This window comes from Corvus hawaiiensis, chromosome 9 (assembly GCF_020740725.1).
Source record: "Corvus hawaiiensis isolate bCorHaw1 chromosome 9, bCorHaw1.pri.cur, whole genome shotgun sequence".
Taxonomy (NCBI): Eukaryota; Metazoa; Chordata; class Aves; order Passeriformes; family Corvidae; genus Corvus; species Corvus hawaiiensis.
In genome coordinates, this window is record NC_063221.1 from 19,998,806 (window position 1) to 20,017,469 (window position 18,664).

Genomic DNA, 18,664 nt, shown 5'->3' on the forward strand with positions numbered 1-18,664 from the left:
TGTAAACACCGTAATATATATGTCTGCCCTAATTTAGTAAGATGGAATTCTCACATAACACTCATCAAACTGAGCACAAAAAAATTGTTCTGGCATTTCACTAAATTAAAATCTTCAGTCCCCACAGCTAGAATGCACAAATTTAGATTTTATTAATACCTTAAATCAAACTCACTTTTATGAAAGGCAATTTACAAGTCATCTTCTCTTCCGACAGCCAAGAACAGAATGGGGTCTTAAGCATATTTTTACAGACACTTTGATGACAGTCTAACCTTTTGGTCTGATTGCTACTTTTAACAAAAATAGCATTTTCTTTGAAATCCAGAAAACTCTTGTTTTCATGAATACAGCTTTAAGCCTTCAGTGACAGAGTGGCTGACAGCTCAACAGATAGAAAGCAAATTTAGGGGAAGCTGTCCCTGTTAAGAAAATGCATGCCATTTTACCAGCTTCTCGTTCAGCAATCTGAAAAACTCCAAATTTAATCTAGATCACCAGATTTCACATCTTGTCCAGAGATACGGTACTGTGCCAAACCTTCACACTCACAAAACCATTCGATTAATACACATGTTCAGCAAGCTACCTTGATTTAACTTGTGCTCTATGTACTTTAATATTTTCAATTCCTATCACTAAATAACACTATCAGCAGTCAGCATTACAGGGACTTCTGCAATAGATTGCAAATCAGATGCACAATGAAATCATCATCATCAGGTAGCCTCCCTCGTGCTGCCAGTTACTCACCAGAAATCAGTGAGAGTCACACCATGGGGCCGGGCTAAAAAACAAAAAACGGGGGAAAAAAAAAAAAAAAAAAAAAGAAAGAGAAGGGGAAAAAAATAAAAAAGCAAGTGAGCAGGCAGAGCGGGAAGACGGCATTCCTCCCCAGCTAGTTTCGAGTGCAGAGGAAGCGGGAAAGCCCTTGGGTAGGGCGCAGAAGGAAAGCAGGCAGACGGAAAGGGAAGGCCTGAGACCGCCGCCGCCGCAGCGCGGGCAGGCTCACCCCGCGCACAGGCCGGGCAGCCCAGCCCAGCAACAACGCGGGCACCGAGGCAGCGGAGGAAGGCTGACGGCGAAGGAATGCAAGTCAATAGGGATCACAAAACACGCGGCACCGCACAGAAAAGGGAAAGACCTGCTCGCATGAAATATCTGAGCGTAACTGCATTTCCTTCAAGCGGACTGCCAGCATTTAGCATCAGCTGCCACACTCCAACCCAATCTGCAGAATTTACTCCTCTCCAGGACACAACTGCAAGCTACACGGACTACAACTATTTGCTTTTAAATCCATATGAAAAGCCCACCAATCCACATCAGAATGCATGAAACTCTTCGGAGAAAGCAGTAATAAATGTAGAGACAGAGAACGAGACCAGGGACACTCGATGGTACAAGCGGGGCCAGCACACACGTGCAATGAGATGTATGTCTGCATCTGTACCTGCATACAGTTATTTCGAAACATTTGCTGTGCTGCAAGCAATCATTCTCTATAAATGACTGATGATTTCACAGCGCCATAGCAATATTCTATAAGGGGCTGATGATTTCACAATGCCATAATAATACTACTAATTAAAAAAAAAAGCTGACCACAATTTCAACACATCTATTGCCCATTCTGGGATTTTTTTGCTTTGGTTTGTTTTTTCTTGGTTGTTGTTGTATTTTGTTTAAAATTCAAGTTCAGAAGAGGTTGCAACAGCAATACATGTACAGCTTACTTATGGGTCACTATTGGGCTGACCTAAGATTTTATTTCTGGAAGAAAAAAAGAAAGACAGGAGGATGAATAATACACATGAAAATGGAAAGGAAAACAAACCAAGTCAACCTAAAGGTCCATCTTCTCAGATATGTAAGAAGTGACAGACAGAGGCATGACAGAACACTTCACCTGACACTGCCTGGTTATCAACATACTCTCCAAAAGTTATTCAGTTTTATTTTAATATCTCTTCAGTCAAAAGGTGACTTGGCATTTTTGACCTTAAAATAGCAGCTTTAGAGATCTTTAAAAATAAAAATATCTAGTCCAAGCCTACCATGGTATACAATACAAGAACAGCTTGCAGCAAGCACAGTGGTAGTTTTCAACAGCTAGAAATTTCACCCCAATGACTTCTTTTCTCCACAATAAAAAACAAATTCACTGTGACAGTACTATTTTACAACAGCTAAATTAATACTAATTTTTAGCTTTTGCACAGTGTTGTTATTTACTAACTAGAACACACAGCTGTACAGTCCAGTTGGCTGAGAGCAGAATGAAGGAAAACAGGCTCTTTCTGGCTAGCAGTCATCCATGACTCTGGACACACATTTCTTCTCCTGATCTCACAATGTTATCACAAGATAAACTGGACACTTTTTATTTTTAAATAAGTAACATTTTAATAAAGACTCAGACATATGTGTACTCAAGTATATACACATTCATGAGCACATATTTACTTACTATTGGTAAAAGTTTGTTATTATTTAATCCACTTTTGAAAATATTTATAAAAAACAGTCTCTAAGAACAGCTTAAGATAGTTAAAATTAAAAATACATTCATCTAATTATTTTCAAATATTTAAATATGCTACTAAATCTTGCATTTGTGTCTAGGAAGGTATTTATCTTGCAAAGACCGCTAACAGGTCTAACTTCCAAATAGTAAGTACCGATTGCTTCAACATTCGCAGAGCACCAATTTCTTAAAACCTGAACTTCCACACAAGTCCATTTCCCACTTTTTATTTTTAGCCCCATTCAATAAGCCATAATTCAGATTTTTTTTGGGGTGTGTTGTTATTCCGTTACAGGTACTGGAGTACAACTCATTAAACTGGGGTTGAACAGGCTGTGGTATGGGAGGAAAAGTACCACTGCTCTCCCACTAAGGACCAAAACATCAATAATTCAAGTGTATTGGGAAGCACTATTCAAGAAGACAATTAATTTTTAAGAATGTGGTAGGGATAGTAACAAACACTGCAAAACAATTTTAAATTTTACAAGACTCGTCAACAAAGCTTACAAATATGAAGCTTTTGAAATAACAAAAATCTACATCTCTTCTTGCTCCAGGTTAAAGAAAAATGGACTCTAGGAAACAACTTGGAATCCAGCCAGCAAAAAAAAAAAAAAAAAAAAAGGGCATCGTCTGCGACCCCAGCTGCTGCACAGGGAGGATCCCCCCAGAAATTCACTAAAACTGAAGAACACCTGAGAACCCAACGACTTAAGGAAAGAAAAAGAAAACAACACTCTACCAGCCAAAATTAAAAAGGCAAAATACACCTATCCACTAAGGTGTCTCTATTTCCTACACATTCGTGAAACCGCAGGGACTCCAGCCATTGCTTGGGATGCTCCCAAAAGCTTCCCAGGGTCCCCTCACCACTCCCCTGCAACCCTGGGCAGGGAGCATGGCTAAAGCCTCCCCCAGCCCCAGTACACATGTGTGCCCTTTCCAGGAAGGAAGATAAGTAAATCAGTGTTTCCCATGGAGCACAGGATGAACCTTTCTACTCATAAGTGCTCTTACTGTTTCCATAGCAAATGTCATTTACATGAAGGCATTATAAAGGTTCCCACATGAAAATGCATGGCTGGCATAACTACATTCTTTCAAGTTACTTTTCCTCCCACTTGCTATAGTTCTTAGGTGAAAGGAAAATATCGACAAAAACAGGACATGAGGGGGACAAAAGATAACCACAGACTGAAAATCATGAAACTGCCAAGCCATTTACAAAATTCCTTTTTTTTTTTTTAACTTTAACTCCTCACGGCAACTGGGCAGCCCGAAATCAACTACAGAGGGTAAAACACTTTAATTTATAGCCTAAGGGTTCTTCCACGTTTAAAAGGAAGGAGCATGTAAAGAAATACAATATCTTTCTCAGCCCGTCTGTTCTTTGAAATGTCTTCATTAAAATGGAGATTTTGACTTTTTGACTGTGAATAACAGAAAAAGGACAAACCTGGTTTCCAAGGATCTTCATCTGCAGACAGCACACACAAAGCTCCCCCTTCACTTTCACAACGACCGCACTTACATAGCACAGGCAGGTTTTCAGGGGGAAGGGCAGATGGGACCACCTCCAGTTCATGATGATTAGCTAAATTAGTCCTAATTACACCTTCATTTTATCATGAAGCAACTGAGAGAATAAAGCCAAGAATTTGGACCTGCAGGACAGAAGGACTCATCCTTCCCCAGACCCAAGGGGCAGCCATGGTGGACACCACCACTGCATCCAGGATGACACAACCCATGCCACCAGAGAGCTACAAGTCACAAGCCTACAGCAGTAAAGCTGTTCCTTTTTTTTTTTTTTTTTTGAGGAGGGTGGGGAAGTGTGGAAACCTCTCATATACACTGGCATTCAGTGTTTCACCTACACTGCAGTAAAAGCACAACCTTTTCAATGGTTAGATGAGCTCGAGTGAATGTTGGGGTATGATACCAGGAGGTACTCCTTTATACCATCTGTGATCCCCACTGTAATTCCACTAAGCATATTTGCCCAGTTAGTATAGCAGCAGCTAATATTTCATATATGCACAAGATCTGAACAGTTTTCTTTTAGGTAACTTAAATAATGGCTGTAATAAAGTACTTAAGGGTACACAAATCCTATCTCTCACCTGTGCAGAGGCTGTGAACACAGTTGTGCAAACTGCTTAACCACAGCACAGAAATTTCCTCACTGCCCCATGTATTTTTCATAAACCCTTACCAATTAGTTTTAATAATCTGTTAATGCTGCAGCATTATTTGGTGTATTGGTTATTATGAATCTATTTAAAATACAAACAGAAATAAATTACTAGACATTTTCTAGCAGACCTACTAAAAATTTTCATTTATTTGAGTCTGATTCAATTAACATTAGGACTTTGGTAACTTTTTTTTAATTATGTAAATTGTATTGAACAAAAAATTGTTTTAAATAATTGTTTCAGATATTGAGTGATTTTCTCTGGAAAATATATAAGAACTAAGAAATTTACTGACTATGGAATCTTAGCGATATATCACATGCTGGGGGAAATTAAGCTAAATATAATTAATATTAAATCAAAATTTTCAATTGGCTGTTAATTAGATAGATAGTAGAAAGATGCTGAGTTCACTGTTAGTCACGATATTGTTATATTTGTTTTTTAAATTCAAATTTGTCCATAAGCAGTACTTGCTCATCATGCCACTGTCCAAAAATCACTGTAATCAGAAGTAATACCATTAGAAGTGAAGATGTAGGAAGGATATATGAATTCTATACAGGTGACAGAAGCATAAGGAAGAATTTTATTCACAGGTATACTTGAAAGGTTATATTGGTTTTATGTGCTCTGCTCGGCAGATTTTTCAGTCATGAGCCAAGAACTGGTGATTACTTGCATCCCATTTGCCAAATACAAAAGCTTTATTAGTCATAACAGCACGGCTGTTCCAAAGAGACAAAGAGATATAAATAATAATAAAAAAGACAGAAGAAGAAAAAGACTTGCCCCTTCTTCAGGTTTAGCTGTCTGTGGGCAGTTAAGTATGACTTAGTGTGGCTTCACTTCTAATGCACACTAACGTAAAATGACTACAGTGTGGATTTGTGCTTTTGATTTGTTGTCTTGCAAACAGAAAAATACTGATTTTAAGACACCATTCATAAAGGCATTTGTACAAAAAGAAAAATGGTTAATCTATCTCACAGTGATATATACACATTCTGAACAGGTTTCAGGAGAGCACATAAGGCTAACAATTTGGTAAGAATATTTCTGCATGTATTTTCCTCTTTCAAATGTAGAAATTGTCTTCTAAAACATGAGACAACTTTTTTTAATGATAAATATGTGTAAAACAAATCCACTGCAATCTATTTTAATACTTTAAAAATTAATTATAAATGCTTGTAGTATTAAAGCATGGATAAGATACTTTACCTCTTACTGAATTTTTATGCATTATTCGCCCTTTTATTCTAAGTACTGGCTTCTTCTCAGCTTGGGTATCACAAGCCAAGCGCTGCCCTCAACAATGCAGTCACAGTTCACGCTCTTAAATCGGCTGGAGCTCCACATTCACTGGGGGTAACATTCATCCTTTTGTGTCTTCTTTTTACTTACAGACAAAAGATACGATCGCTTTCCACAGTTCAAAATGAATGAAATGCGAAGCCAACCTAAGAACCTACAGGAGTCTGTCTAAAATAGAAAATGTTATTCTTCTTCTGAACACAAAACTAAAGACAAAGTTCCAGAATTTTGCACTAGATGCAACATGCATGAGCTACTGGTCACACATGAAGCCATACGCTGCTACCATCATTATGAAAATAATGAAGTTTTGAGTATTCTTTTTAAAGGAGTTTTGAGGTCCCGGTTATTTTCCAGTAATCCACAAAAAACAACATTTAAGTCTGTGTGCAACTTCTACTAGCACATTTTCAGAAGTGGAATATTTCATGTCAAAAGAAACTTGTACATCTTTTCTCTGATAATCAATAACAATTTAAAACAGATGGGTACAGAATCTTTCTATAGAAACTCTTACACATAAAATTAATCTAAAGCATCCAGGAAATGTTGTGTCTTACAAATTTAACCAGTACTACTACTGCACGTCTACAATGTATGGAACATGTACTGCAAGTTTTTTATACAATAAGAATTGTCATCTATATGTTTTCTTAATTTGGAATTACCTTTTTATAATTTTGGTACAGGAAAACAGGGAAAAAAAGGTATTTTTAAACATTAATTATTTCAGTATTTACTGAATTACAGCTCAAGATATCATCTTAGAATATGTGGCTGTTTCATCACACTGCCGTACTACTCAATGCAGTTATTCATAAATGACTATATAACCTAATATATTTTGTTCAATTAGTCCCCATAAGTGTTTTTTATTGACAAAACATAATTCAGTTTTATTAAATGTGACTGGAACATTCCTTCTGCCAAGTAAGTGAGTATTAATGTCTCACTTTTTTGTTTTTTTAAAAAATAGATGGAAAATTTTAAGAATTAAGGAACAGCTTGAATGTCACTTACATAAAAATTGTACAAGTATGACATTATTGTCACTTTTGTTGCTTGCAGTAATTAAAAAAATTATCTAAGTTACTTATCACCATAAAAACCTGGCACTAGTGAAAGAGAAAACATGTTACGCTACAGCTAAACCAAAAAAAGTACATTATTTTATTCAAGAAGGCTCTTCCAATGTACCATGTAAATTACTATTGTTCTACCTGCAAAATACAAGACTGTAAAAATATATCTTAACCCCAGCTGCATTATCCTCACAACAGAACTAAAGTTACATACACGTCTTGATTTTTTTATATTGTATGGCAGCCTACACTGAGTGGAACTTCTGAAACATCCCTACCTCACCAGGAAAGAAAAAGACAGACTGTGTAAAGAAAGATTATGTCCAGGGCCTCTCCACAATTCCTCAACAAGATTAAATTAACAAACCTCTCTTTCTTCATCATGACTAATACATCGTATTTTCCCATGCAAAAAGGATGGTACAACTTTTCAACTCCTAGCACCTACCAAAATCTCTATGAAAGACATAACTTACATATTTTCTGTAAATCTTACCATTATAATCCTATTGGGGTGTAATTGCTGTGGCTAATATTCTTACCCTGTTATGAAAATGCTCAACATAAATGTGGCACTGAGTTGTTAAGATAATACATGATCATGCTGTGAGAGGGTAATACCTATACAATAGCCCTTGCCAATACCATAAATCTCTTTATTAGACAACAACCTATTACAGGAGATCTACTTAACTGTTTCCCTACTTAGAGGGCCATTTGGTGTTACAATAACAAGCTGACTTTTCACATTAGCAAGGATTAGCCAGTATAAATAATAAATTGACACAGAGTTACTACTCTTTTAGATATGGTAAATCTTTCCTGGTGTTTAAAAAGAGAATCCAAACTAAACCCATAAGACCACGTTAGGCTGAACATATACTAAGTTTAAAGTTCTGTTAGTTTAAACTAACACATAAGAAAAAAAAAAAAATCAACTCTTGGACTGATTTATGCCACAGATTTATCACAGGAGAGCATATTAGAGAAAGCTGTTTCTGTTTTATGGAATGTGCATACATACTGCTTTATTTCCTAACAATATCATAGCACATCATCTTTAAATTTACTGAAATATTTTAAAGCAAAATGATTGCCGCCATTTTTCCAGAGATAAATAGTACAGAATTCATCTAAGTACTATCTATTATGCTTCTTGCTCAGCAAGTGAAACTATATTATATATTAATTATTTTCTTCTCTGAAGTCTTAACTTTTTGAAGGATCACACACTTTCATCATCCAGATAATTACAATACAAATTATAAAGCCTGAAATACACCAGATGATTTCTTTCATTATGCTAAATTAAGGAAAAATTACTACCTAAAATACAAATTTCTGATTCTTCAAGCTAGTTTTTAAGTTACAATTTACAAACAAACTTAGGTTAAGACATTCTTTGCTCTTTGTTGTCAGTATTTATTAAAGCTTGACACAGAAATCCTTACACCTGTTTGCCTGCTTTAGTCCCCGACTGTATCAATTCATCAATTATATTTGGATGAAACTCATTCACCTCTTTATATTTTAAATAGAGAAAAAGCAAAATTAAGCATTAGCCTTGCATCAGCAGACACCTTGACTATGATTCATAACACTGCTTGCATAAATAGAAAATACTTACCTACTGCTTTTTGGCTACCACACTACTCTGTACGAGATGTGTCGAAGACCTGAAAGTACTCTGCTGTCTCTCTCATGCTGATATGACATTTTTAGAATCTGAGAAGACAGTTTTTGCAGTAAAAATCTGCTTCCTGTCATACAGAACACCAAAACTGTCCTCTTGCACCTCGACCGGCAAGAATTGTTTTCCTCAGCTCCTTTTTAAACTTTTGGTAAAAAGGCACTTCTTTGAAATATGAAGTATCTTTTAAGTTAGCTTATGCTTACTGATGTTTTAAAATCTTTGCCCGCTGTGATTTGCTGTTACTGATGGACAGCCTTTTTAAAAGCTGTCTTGCAGAGCCTTTCTGCTCTGCATAACAGAGAAGGCACTGTGAAATGAAATTGTACTTACTGGAAACAATTCAGCCCTGAATGCCTTGATTACTCTGATTATCTCATATACAAGCTCCCTCTGCAGGTAATAATAAGAATGAGCAAAAATATGTGAAAAATGTGGGTAACAGCCGGCATAGGAAACCAAATAATCAGTCATCATTTTAAAGAAACTCCCCCAAAAATCCTTCTCCAATGCTATCCAGCATAAGGAGGTAACTCAGAAAACATTCTCTTTTTTTTTTCCTGGCTCTGTGTCTGTGTCTTTTTGTCTCCTCAGAAAAGTTAAACATTCAGCTTTAGTCTTTCCTAAATCAAGTCACACAAATCTCTTTTCCCAAAGTCACCTACATGCTTTCAGTGCAAAAAAAAAAAAAAAAAAGAGAAAAAAGAGAAGAAAAAAAAAAAGAGAATGAAAATAAAAAAATTGTTCTGCTTTTCCTGAACTAAACAAAAATGAAAGAGCACCCCAAACAGTAAAACAAATTCATCCTATGCTAGAGATGCATTTCTCTAACTGAAAACCAACAGCAGCATCCCTTCATTCTATTTACTTCATTCTATTTACTGCTGGGAGGAATAACCTAATGCCACTTTTGGATACAATTACACAGCACTCCACCTAAGTTTAAAATGCAATTGAACCGAATGGTAAGTTATCTTGAAAATCAAATTTTAAAAAAGAGTCCCTATCAATTTAAATCAAATCATGAAGTAACAATGTAGTTTTCATCCAACTGGAAGTAAATTGTTTTTCTTCCAAAAGACATTACCCTTACCTTAAAATGTCTCAAGTTTGTTGGCCGTAATAGCATGAGCTTTTTAGATAAAAATCCCTTCAATGCAAATGGGACAAAGCTTCAGTGAATGAAGCTATAAATATTAAGTGCATTGTAATTAAGCCTTCATCCTATCTAACCTTTATCACACACTCAAAAAACTGGGAAGCCATCAGCCAACATTAATTTCTCTTCTCACATGGAGCGAATGAACGTATGCCTGTGGTTTTGTTCCTCTTACAGAGCAAAATCTCCCTTTTTGCAAGTAGTGCCCTTAGACTCATAAGGAACACTCATAAAATAAATGCATATGCATTGGGCATAAAGTCACATATGCCCTATGTCAACTTTAATTTTCACTGGGAAAATAAACTCCAAAATACAACCCTTCATGGTTTCAATATCAGGGTTGGTTCTTTTTTTTGTTTGTTTTTTTAAAGAAGGGGGGTGGGGGGAAATACTCCTGATATTCCAGTATGGCTATAGCCCTTACATAGGATAAATGTAAGACAAATTTTGGGTGTTCACTTCAAGATGATGAGACTGCTGCAAATAGAGCTTTTCTTTGTGGATGGAATATCTTTAACAGTTGGATCAGCAACCAGTTACTATGAGATACTCTTATACACCTGCTAAAATGAGGGAAAGAATGAGAAAATAAAGCAAGCAGGGGAAAAAAAAAAGTCAACAACTTTTTGGAGAGATGATGCTCTATTCAAGCACGGGTAAGATTACTGCCTGAAGGGCAAAAGGATTTCTTCTCAATTTCAAATTATGTCAGCCTGCACCTCCCCTCTCTCTTCAAAACAACTCCCAGCCTCAACCCATTTTCCTGGCACAGAAGCTCAGCCAGGAACACACCACTGCTGAGGCACTTTCTCTCCTTTCAGCACTTTATACTGATTTACACAAGAATCAGCCTCACCAATTGACAGTCTGCGTTTAAGAAATACTTACTAGACTGAAGTAAATAAAAGCTGCCGGAGACACTGCTAACAAAATAGTTATGAATTGGTCTTCCATAGAACACTCATTTGAAGATGCAAACATTATTCATTCTGGGAAAGCAGGTTTTTCCAAATTGGTCACTTCACACAGAGAAAGTTGAAAAAATAGTGTAATAGTCTAATGAAAGGATGCCTGGATCAGATGAAAGAAATTCTGCCTACCATCAACACGGGCATCGGGAATTTGCCAGAGAAATGCAGAGTCAACAGCAGAACTTGTTCTCAGAAATATTTTCTTAAAATGTCGCTTTATTTAGAAGCAATGCTGCCTACTGCGAGGGAATTGTTTCTGAACACTGCTCACCCCGGCGTAGACTGCTATGCTGTAAAAAATTACAAATGTGATACTATAAGAGAATATACAGAAAAGTGAATTAAAGTCTCCTTCTGGCATGTGATTGCTCTCCAGCACTGCAGCACTGATTTCACAGTAAGGCTCTCTCTCTACGCACACCCGAGCCCATCAACAGCAAAGCAAGTCTGATAGTCAGGAACAAGGTCGGTCATCCCCTCCCCAGCTGCCAGAAACAACTTTTAACAGTAATCGGCGTTATTATTCTGTCATCTGGATTCAGAGCAGTAATCGGTGTGAGGTGTCGACTGATGGGAAAATACCAACAGAGGGCACAAAGGAAAGCAGCAGCCCAACTTAAACGAGAGACTGGGGATTTTATCACATCCACAGGCAACTGGATAAAGAGCAGTACTCTTATTTTTAAAGCATAATTCTCTGGTGATAAATCGTTTTGCTGCTACTTTGCTGATATTATCTATTTTTCCAACAGTTGCACACACAAATGTAACTGTCCCTGAAGAAGAGTCACCTCTCTAGCAGTGGTGAACACTCAGTGTCTGGCTAGTCCCACACTGTCCCCACCACAGGAAGCAGCACAGAAGCCCAAGAAATGGGAAAATTCCCTTCTTTACCATAAAAGGTATGAACACTCCCACATCTATCTATGAATCAAGACATCCCTTATTTAAGTATTAAACAAAATTTATATAGTATCAGAACTTGGGATTTTAAATAGACTCTTCATTCATGTTATTTCATTCCAGCTTTTGTAGCCCACTGCAATCAAGTAACACATCATTAACATATAAACATAGCAAAAAAAACCCCCTCATCTGTATTACATTTTAGAAAAACTGCTCCCTCTTGTCCCTATATTGCCTGTTTTGCAAAAGGAAGTATCTTTCTTGGGTGATAAACACATTGTAGAGCAAGAGTAAAGAAAAAAGATTTCAGAGTTATTTAGTACACCAAGGGACAAAACAGGCAGACCGAGACTCTACCATATTTGTATGAGGAAATGGCATAAAATAAATCTCTTATGACGAAAAAACCCTGCATTACATTAAAAGGAAAATATTCCTAATACTGCATCTAAGTAAGAAACACAAGTAGCTTCTTATTAGCTCTAACTAGATTTTCTCTGAAGCTAGCTACTCTCACTACTGAAACACAGACATTGATACTTAAATCTTTTTGTGTAAATGTTAGCGTTTATAATGTGCTCCTAAGAGATTAAGATTAGAAAAAAAAATAACCACACAACCAAGACAGGCCCTATTTTTCTCAGCCCATGATCACTTGTCAAGCCATGATTAATGCTGTGCTCTGTAGAGGGAGACATTACATCTAGGCTACAACAGACCTAAATTTTACCCTCAGGCAGAAGTCTTGATTTAAACATCTCTATTCAAAGTGACATTTGTCCTCTCTTTTCAACCAGTTTCCTCTGAAATTCCAGTAAACTGACTTTGTAACCTACAAATGGTCCATTGATTCTAACTTGTCGTGTTGCCTGTCCTTGTAGCAAAGTTAGTTTTGGTGACTGAATGAAGCAAGATGCTATGCATTCAAGAAAAATACAGGAGCAGAGTCCATTAGTTGGAGGAGCACCATTAGGTGCTCTATTAAATGCTCGGTTGGATAACAGGAACTAGAATTTATGGTTCTATGGATTCCAGCTTACACAGAAGAGCTAAAGATGAATACTGAGGTCAACATTAAAAATCAGAAGATATTTTTATATTGAGAAGTAACAATGGCCTTCATATTCTGAGGTGATGAGCAAAGATTTTTTTTTTTGTATTACAGACAAGAACACGGGCATTGTCAGAGCCACCCTGAAAAGTAATTACATTTTATCTCTCGCCTTTCACTCTGAAATGTCTGCTAAGGTATTTACATTTGTCTGCTACGAGAACAACAAGTGAAAAAACTAGTTGTTATCACTTATCTCAAGTAAATACTATTTCTCCAGTGAATGGTATTATTCCATCTGTTTTATAAAGATATTGTTAGATCCTCCGATTTATTGTAACTGCTGTTGTAGGAATAAAAATAAGACATGCTTATACCTTATAAAGAAATAGACAAATAGCAGACCTGGACATGTAGAATAGTCAATATCCTTCTTACAGAACATGAAAAATGGCAACATTTGATAATATTAAGCAATTTAGACAGTGCTGGCAAGTTCCTACTAGCCAAGGTAATCTTATTTCTGGTGCTTTTCAGGGTAAATTGATTTCTTTCCTCCTCTTAGCTGCTCTGATAATTGAACAAACGTATACAAGTGTGATGGGATTTTACCTAGCAGACAACACACAAAGCATTCCCCAAACACGGAGTATCTTACTCATAAAAAAGGATTTTTGTTGTAATTAAACAAACTGTATTTAAGCTTGTTTTGTGCCAGAGTAACAATCAACAGCATTTTGCTAGAGACTGCACTCTACCTGCAGGTGTTGAGCATTGTGCTTGCTTCAGTCAGGCTGCAATGCTTTTTACTATCATGTATTTCTAAATAATTTGGGTAAATGGCAAGCAAGAGTTGGTTCAATCATTAGAGTACCTCATGAAAATCAGAAAGAAAGAATTCATGACGTATGCATATTACATATTCTTTTAAAACCCATAAAATACTCCATTTAATGTAACAATCCGTAACCTGGAAAAACTACAATTTTGAATTGGAAGACTTTTTTCCTTCCTCCTTTTGGAATCAATTTCTAGTTAACTATCAGTTTGCATCTAGAGAATGTTGTCAGACTGTAGCACTCACTAAGCAAGTGTATTTCTATAACCAAATTGCTGATATTAAGCGGCACAATCTTCCCAATCCATGCTGTAGAAACACATCTTGTATATTACAGGCTGAAAGAAACCTGAACTCCTAGAAAATTATCTATTGAAGACGGCTTTAAGCCTGTCATCTTTCACCTTTTAAATGAAGAATGTTAAAAAGAATCACATTTTCTAAATAAAGACCAGAAGTATTTTCTATATAATCAAATATAATCAAATTAAATTGCAAGTTACCAATATTCCAGAGCCACCTGCTACCTTTATTTTAAAAACCATTGGAAACAAAATACAGCTATCTTTGAAAAGTATTTAAATATTAAACATGATTGTTAAGAGTATTGAGAATGGCCTTAAAACAGGTTTTTGTCTTTCCAGTTTTCTTGACATCCAATTACAAACATGATGGTTTAAATTTTTTACTTGTTTCAAACTCAGGATGTTTTTAAAAATAATAGACAGCTTTTAAGTTTAAAAGCTGCACGTAAATACTTAAAAAGGTCAATTTCTTGCAATTTCAAGTCACTTTTGTACATCACAAACATCAATTCTAAAAGATGCTTTGAAAGGGTCTGTTTAACATGGCACCTCCAAGTAACATGACTGACTGTAAATTTCACTAGCCTGTGCTCTGAAGTATCTTGGTTCGTAACTGACTGTCTGCCTGTGCATGGATATGACTTCCACTACACACCAGACATAGTTTAACTTCTTCCCTTGCAGCTGACTAGGTAAAAATCCCTATTTGTTACTTCCAGTTCCTGTATAATCAGTTATCCACAGCTATTCCTTACTGGAAATGCAGAGGAATCATAGAGCATTTTTTGATATAAAGTGTTACTGCTAGGTTACTTGTCATTAACTTTAGGCTTGGCACAATCCTCAGCAGGAACCATACTACAAGGTAACAGTATTTTCTTACAGGTATGGCAACATTTTACGTGGACACAGGATGAACAAGGGCCTGCAAATACATAAAGTTTTAGTTCAAATTTCAGTAAAAACTTATGGTTGTGTTTCTGTGCTCTCTAGATGTCAAACAATTCTTTCTACTGTATGGTTATTATGATTTACATTAATTTATGACACACTACCTAGAAACATATTTCAAATAAAACTTTGATAAATATTTTGCCTAACTAGAGACTTCTCTCTCCAAAACCCTTAAGTGAAAATTATGGACTTTTTAAAAAAGCTGTACTTCTAACTGTAGTAAATTTTCTTCGTCACAACTATTCTCATTTAAAAAATCTCTATTCATCAAAATGTCATGTCTATATGTCGCATTTTTAGAATAAAACCAACCATATTATTACATACTATTAACCTTAAAGACTACAAACTCCTAGGACTATACTACCCTGCTTATTTAAATTTTAATAAGGTGCTTCCTTACTAGAGACTAGGATTCCTGAGTAACCCCCTTTCCTGACTTTATGCATTAAAAGTGGTAAGAGATAAATAAAACATTGAGAAAGCTTCTGAAGTGATCAAATAAGAACTAACTAAGCAAACTTTGGGTTTTTTAAAGCTTTCCTCTTGCTCATTTTAAGAAGGGAAACACCCAGAAGCCTGGTGTTAATGTCTCTGCTGATTGTGAAAATTGCAGCAATAAAAACTCCAACTGCTTGTTTTAAATTAAGACTTGCAAGACTACATGTGAGATCTGTATCTTTACATTAGTTTTTATAACATTTGGAAGTTTGGTTGCCTGCTTTGATGTTGGTCTATTAATGAGCAGGGGAGCCAAAAGCCAGGAAAAAAAATGTTTACTGGAAAGTCTCAAGACAAAACCTGAAGTAATTGGTTCGTTCTACCCCACATGATTCAACATCCTGATTCCCCCAACTACCAGCTCCCTAAGCTATCTGAACGTCTATGCTTTTTTACTGTTGCCAACATATAGTAACCCAAAGTGATTGAAAATGGCAGCTGAAGTGCTGCTGCAGCACGTTAATTTTTCTCTAAGTGGTCCAATTTTGTCATCTGAATGTTGAAAATCTTCTTTTTACTACTTTTTTACCTTTAGAGGTTCGTCGAATTTGGGGTTGCCGTCACATAAACCGAAGTGCAACATTTCCAAGACAATTTTTAAATTATCCCTAATAGCTGAAAGAATAATGCACTTTCTTTATAGCACTCTGCATTCAAAGCAGACTAGTTAACAGCAACTTAAGTGTGATAATGGCAATTACCTCAATATGTTCCTTTTACACCACCAAAAGGTACTACTTTAGACAGCTAAAGACATTAGGTAAATATACTGCTGGAAATTACCTGAAAGTAATTATGTAATTTTAGGACCACTAAACACATCTATTTACAAAATGCCCAAATAGCCATGTCCATCTAGGAATAACAGAAATCTATATAAATTACTTGATCAACTGCAGTGTTTTTCACCAAGACATACCATATATACTCAGTTCCTTCATTACATGAAAGGAAACTGAAGCCTGAAATTGAATATCCTACTCTAAAGGCACATCACTTTCATGGCAGTAAAGCAACACCCCCCAAATGGTAAACCAGAAGAAAAAAAAAATTATAAAACAAACAAACAAACAAAACCCCCCAAACAACAGACCAAATGCTGCGTATCAAGGACTTTAACCAACTTCTTAAAAACACAAAAGATGTGTTTTAGTATCTGTATCATTCAAGTAAAAGGTGTGGAAAGAAGCAATACGCAAGGAAAGCATAGGAAGTTCTTTTTTGCCAGAGATATAAACCAGAATACAGTTCCCAAGAAACATCTGGTCCCTGGAAAAGGTCCCAACTTATTGATGGATAACTGGATTTTGCTTGGCTTTTGGGTTGCTGGATTATGAATATTGATTTGCAAAGGTAATAAAAGGGTAGGCCAGGCCACATCCCCTTTCAAACTCAAGAAAACAGTAACAAAAGAATAAAAAACTATGAACATGTAATCTCATAAAACAACTTGCAATGCGATAAATGTTCTACACAGCCACCAAAACAGCACTCCTGCCATAGCTGGTTTCAAATTATTTATGATAGGGTAATACTAACCACAAATTAGGTTATCTTAGTAAACACAGTATCACTGATTAAATGAGATTACAAGAATTACTCATTTTCACTTTTCCTGGAATGAAAAGGAAATGGGAGCATATGGCCGGTGGTGATCAAAACTTCTTTTAAAACTCTCCATAAAAATATCTATTATTCCAGCCTACCCACCCATTAAGGAGGGAAGTATATTTGTTTCAAAGGCCTGGAACCGAGAGGTCTTTTATTACAAGATTTCATTTGTTTTCTGAAGTAATTAGAAGGTCTTCCCCATTCAGCCCTCCACGCAGAAACGTGTAGGCCATACCCAGAGCATGAGCGCGGTAGAAAGGGCTTTCTATATCCCCCTCCCTGAGAGCAGGCATCAGAAACCACGCCACCGTGCCTGTCATAAAAGGTCACTTTTTTTCCTCGGAACAAACCATTAATCAATAGAGTGTAATTGTCCGAGCGCTCGCAAGGGCTCTGCAGCGGAGGGACCTAGTTTTTCACTCGCATAATTGCAAAACAGCAAAAGTTCAGAAACATAACCCAAATCCACCTCCCCATTTTGCCCCTTTACAATTCCCTCTGCCCTTTGGGCCTCTTCTTGGAAGCAAATGGAAGACAAGCTGAAGTTTTCTCAATTGAGCCGGAGCTAAGAAACCTTTGATATGCTAATACCTTCCTTCAAACGGTAAGAATTCACACTTGCATTAATTCAAACAATTTCTGCAGAATGATGCGAAATGGCACCTCTTTTCGTGGCAAGCAACAAAAGGAGGGAGCCGGGGCTTCTGAAGAAGCCAAACAGCAGAACATTTGTTCCGCAGGATTCCTTCCGTCGCGCACAGGGGCATTTCTGGGCAAAGAAAACACACCTGAGCACCAGCAGAGCTCTTTACTTTCTGACAAACCGCGCTCAAATCCCAGCAGGGCCGGCGCAGACTAACAACAAGATGTTATTTTTAGAGCCAGACACAGCAACGGTGCCTCATGACACACTGTTTTCTGTCTCCAGATGGCCCCAGATTTCTACATGTGAAAATAAATAGAAATAAAAAGAAAAAAAAAAAAAAAAAAAGGGGGAAAAAAAAAAGTTGTTCTCACCCCACAGCCGACAAAGGGTAATTTATTCCTCTTCCCACAGCCACCCCCCACCTCGCACGGGCTGGGAGCCGGGCGCTCGGCAGAGTTACACAAATAAACCCGCAACAGGTAATTATTTAGCGAACGGATGCAACTTTGCGCGCTGCGCGGGGCGCGCCGCGGAGCGCCGGGCCTGCTGGGCGGGCGGACCCCGGGCGCAGCCCCCGCGGCGGGGCGGCCAGCGGTGGCGGGCGGGGGCGGCGGGACCCGCCGCGGCTGCCGCAGGTCCCTCCGCAGGGCGCGGGGGGGCGGCGGCGGAGCGCGGCTGTTCCGCGCGGGCGGAGCGCGGCCGTGCGGAGCGGCGGAGCCTCCGCGCTGCCCGCGCCCAGAGCCGCGGGCTCACCGAGGGGCACAGTGCCCCGCCGGCGGCGGCCCCGCGGCAGCGGCAGGCGAGGCAGACCCTAAAGTAAGTGCATCCCTGCCGGCGGCTCGGCAAGGGAACATCCAGAAGTCAGGGAGCAGGCGCCGGCAGGAACGCGCGGCGAGGCTGCA

The 18,664-nt window shown here is 37.7% G+C and overlaps 1 protein-coding gene across 31 annotated transcripts in view; it reads right to left on the minus strand.

Annotated features, from left to right (window-relative positions):
• The window catches only part of ADGRL2 (adhesion G protein-coupled receptor L2), a 384,704-nt gene that overhangs the window by 136,477 nt on the left and 229,563 nt on the right, over nucleotides 1-18,664 (minus strand). The gene's annotated exons all lie outside the window — the stretch shown is intronic.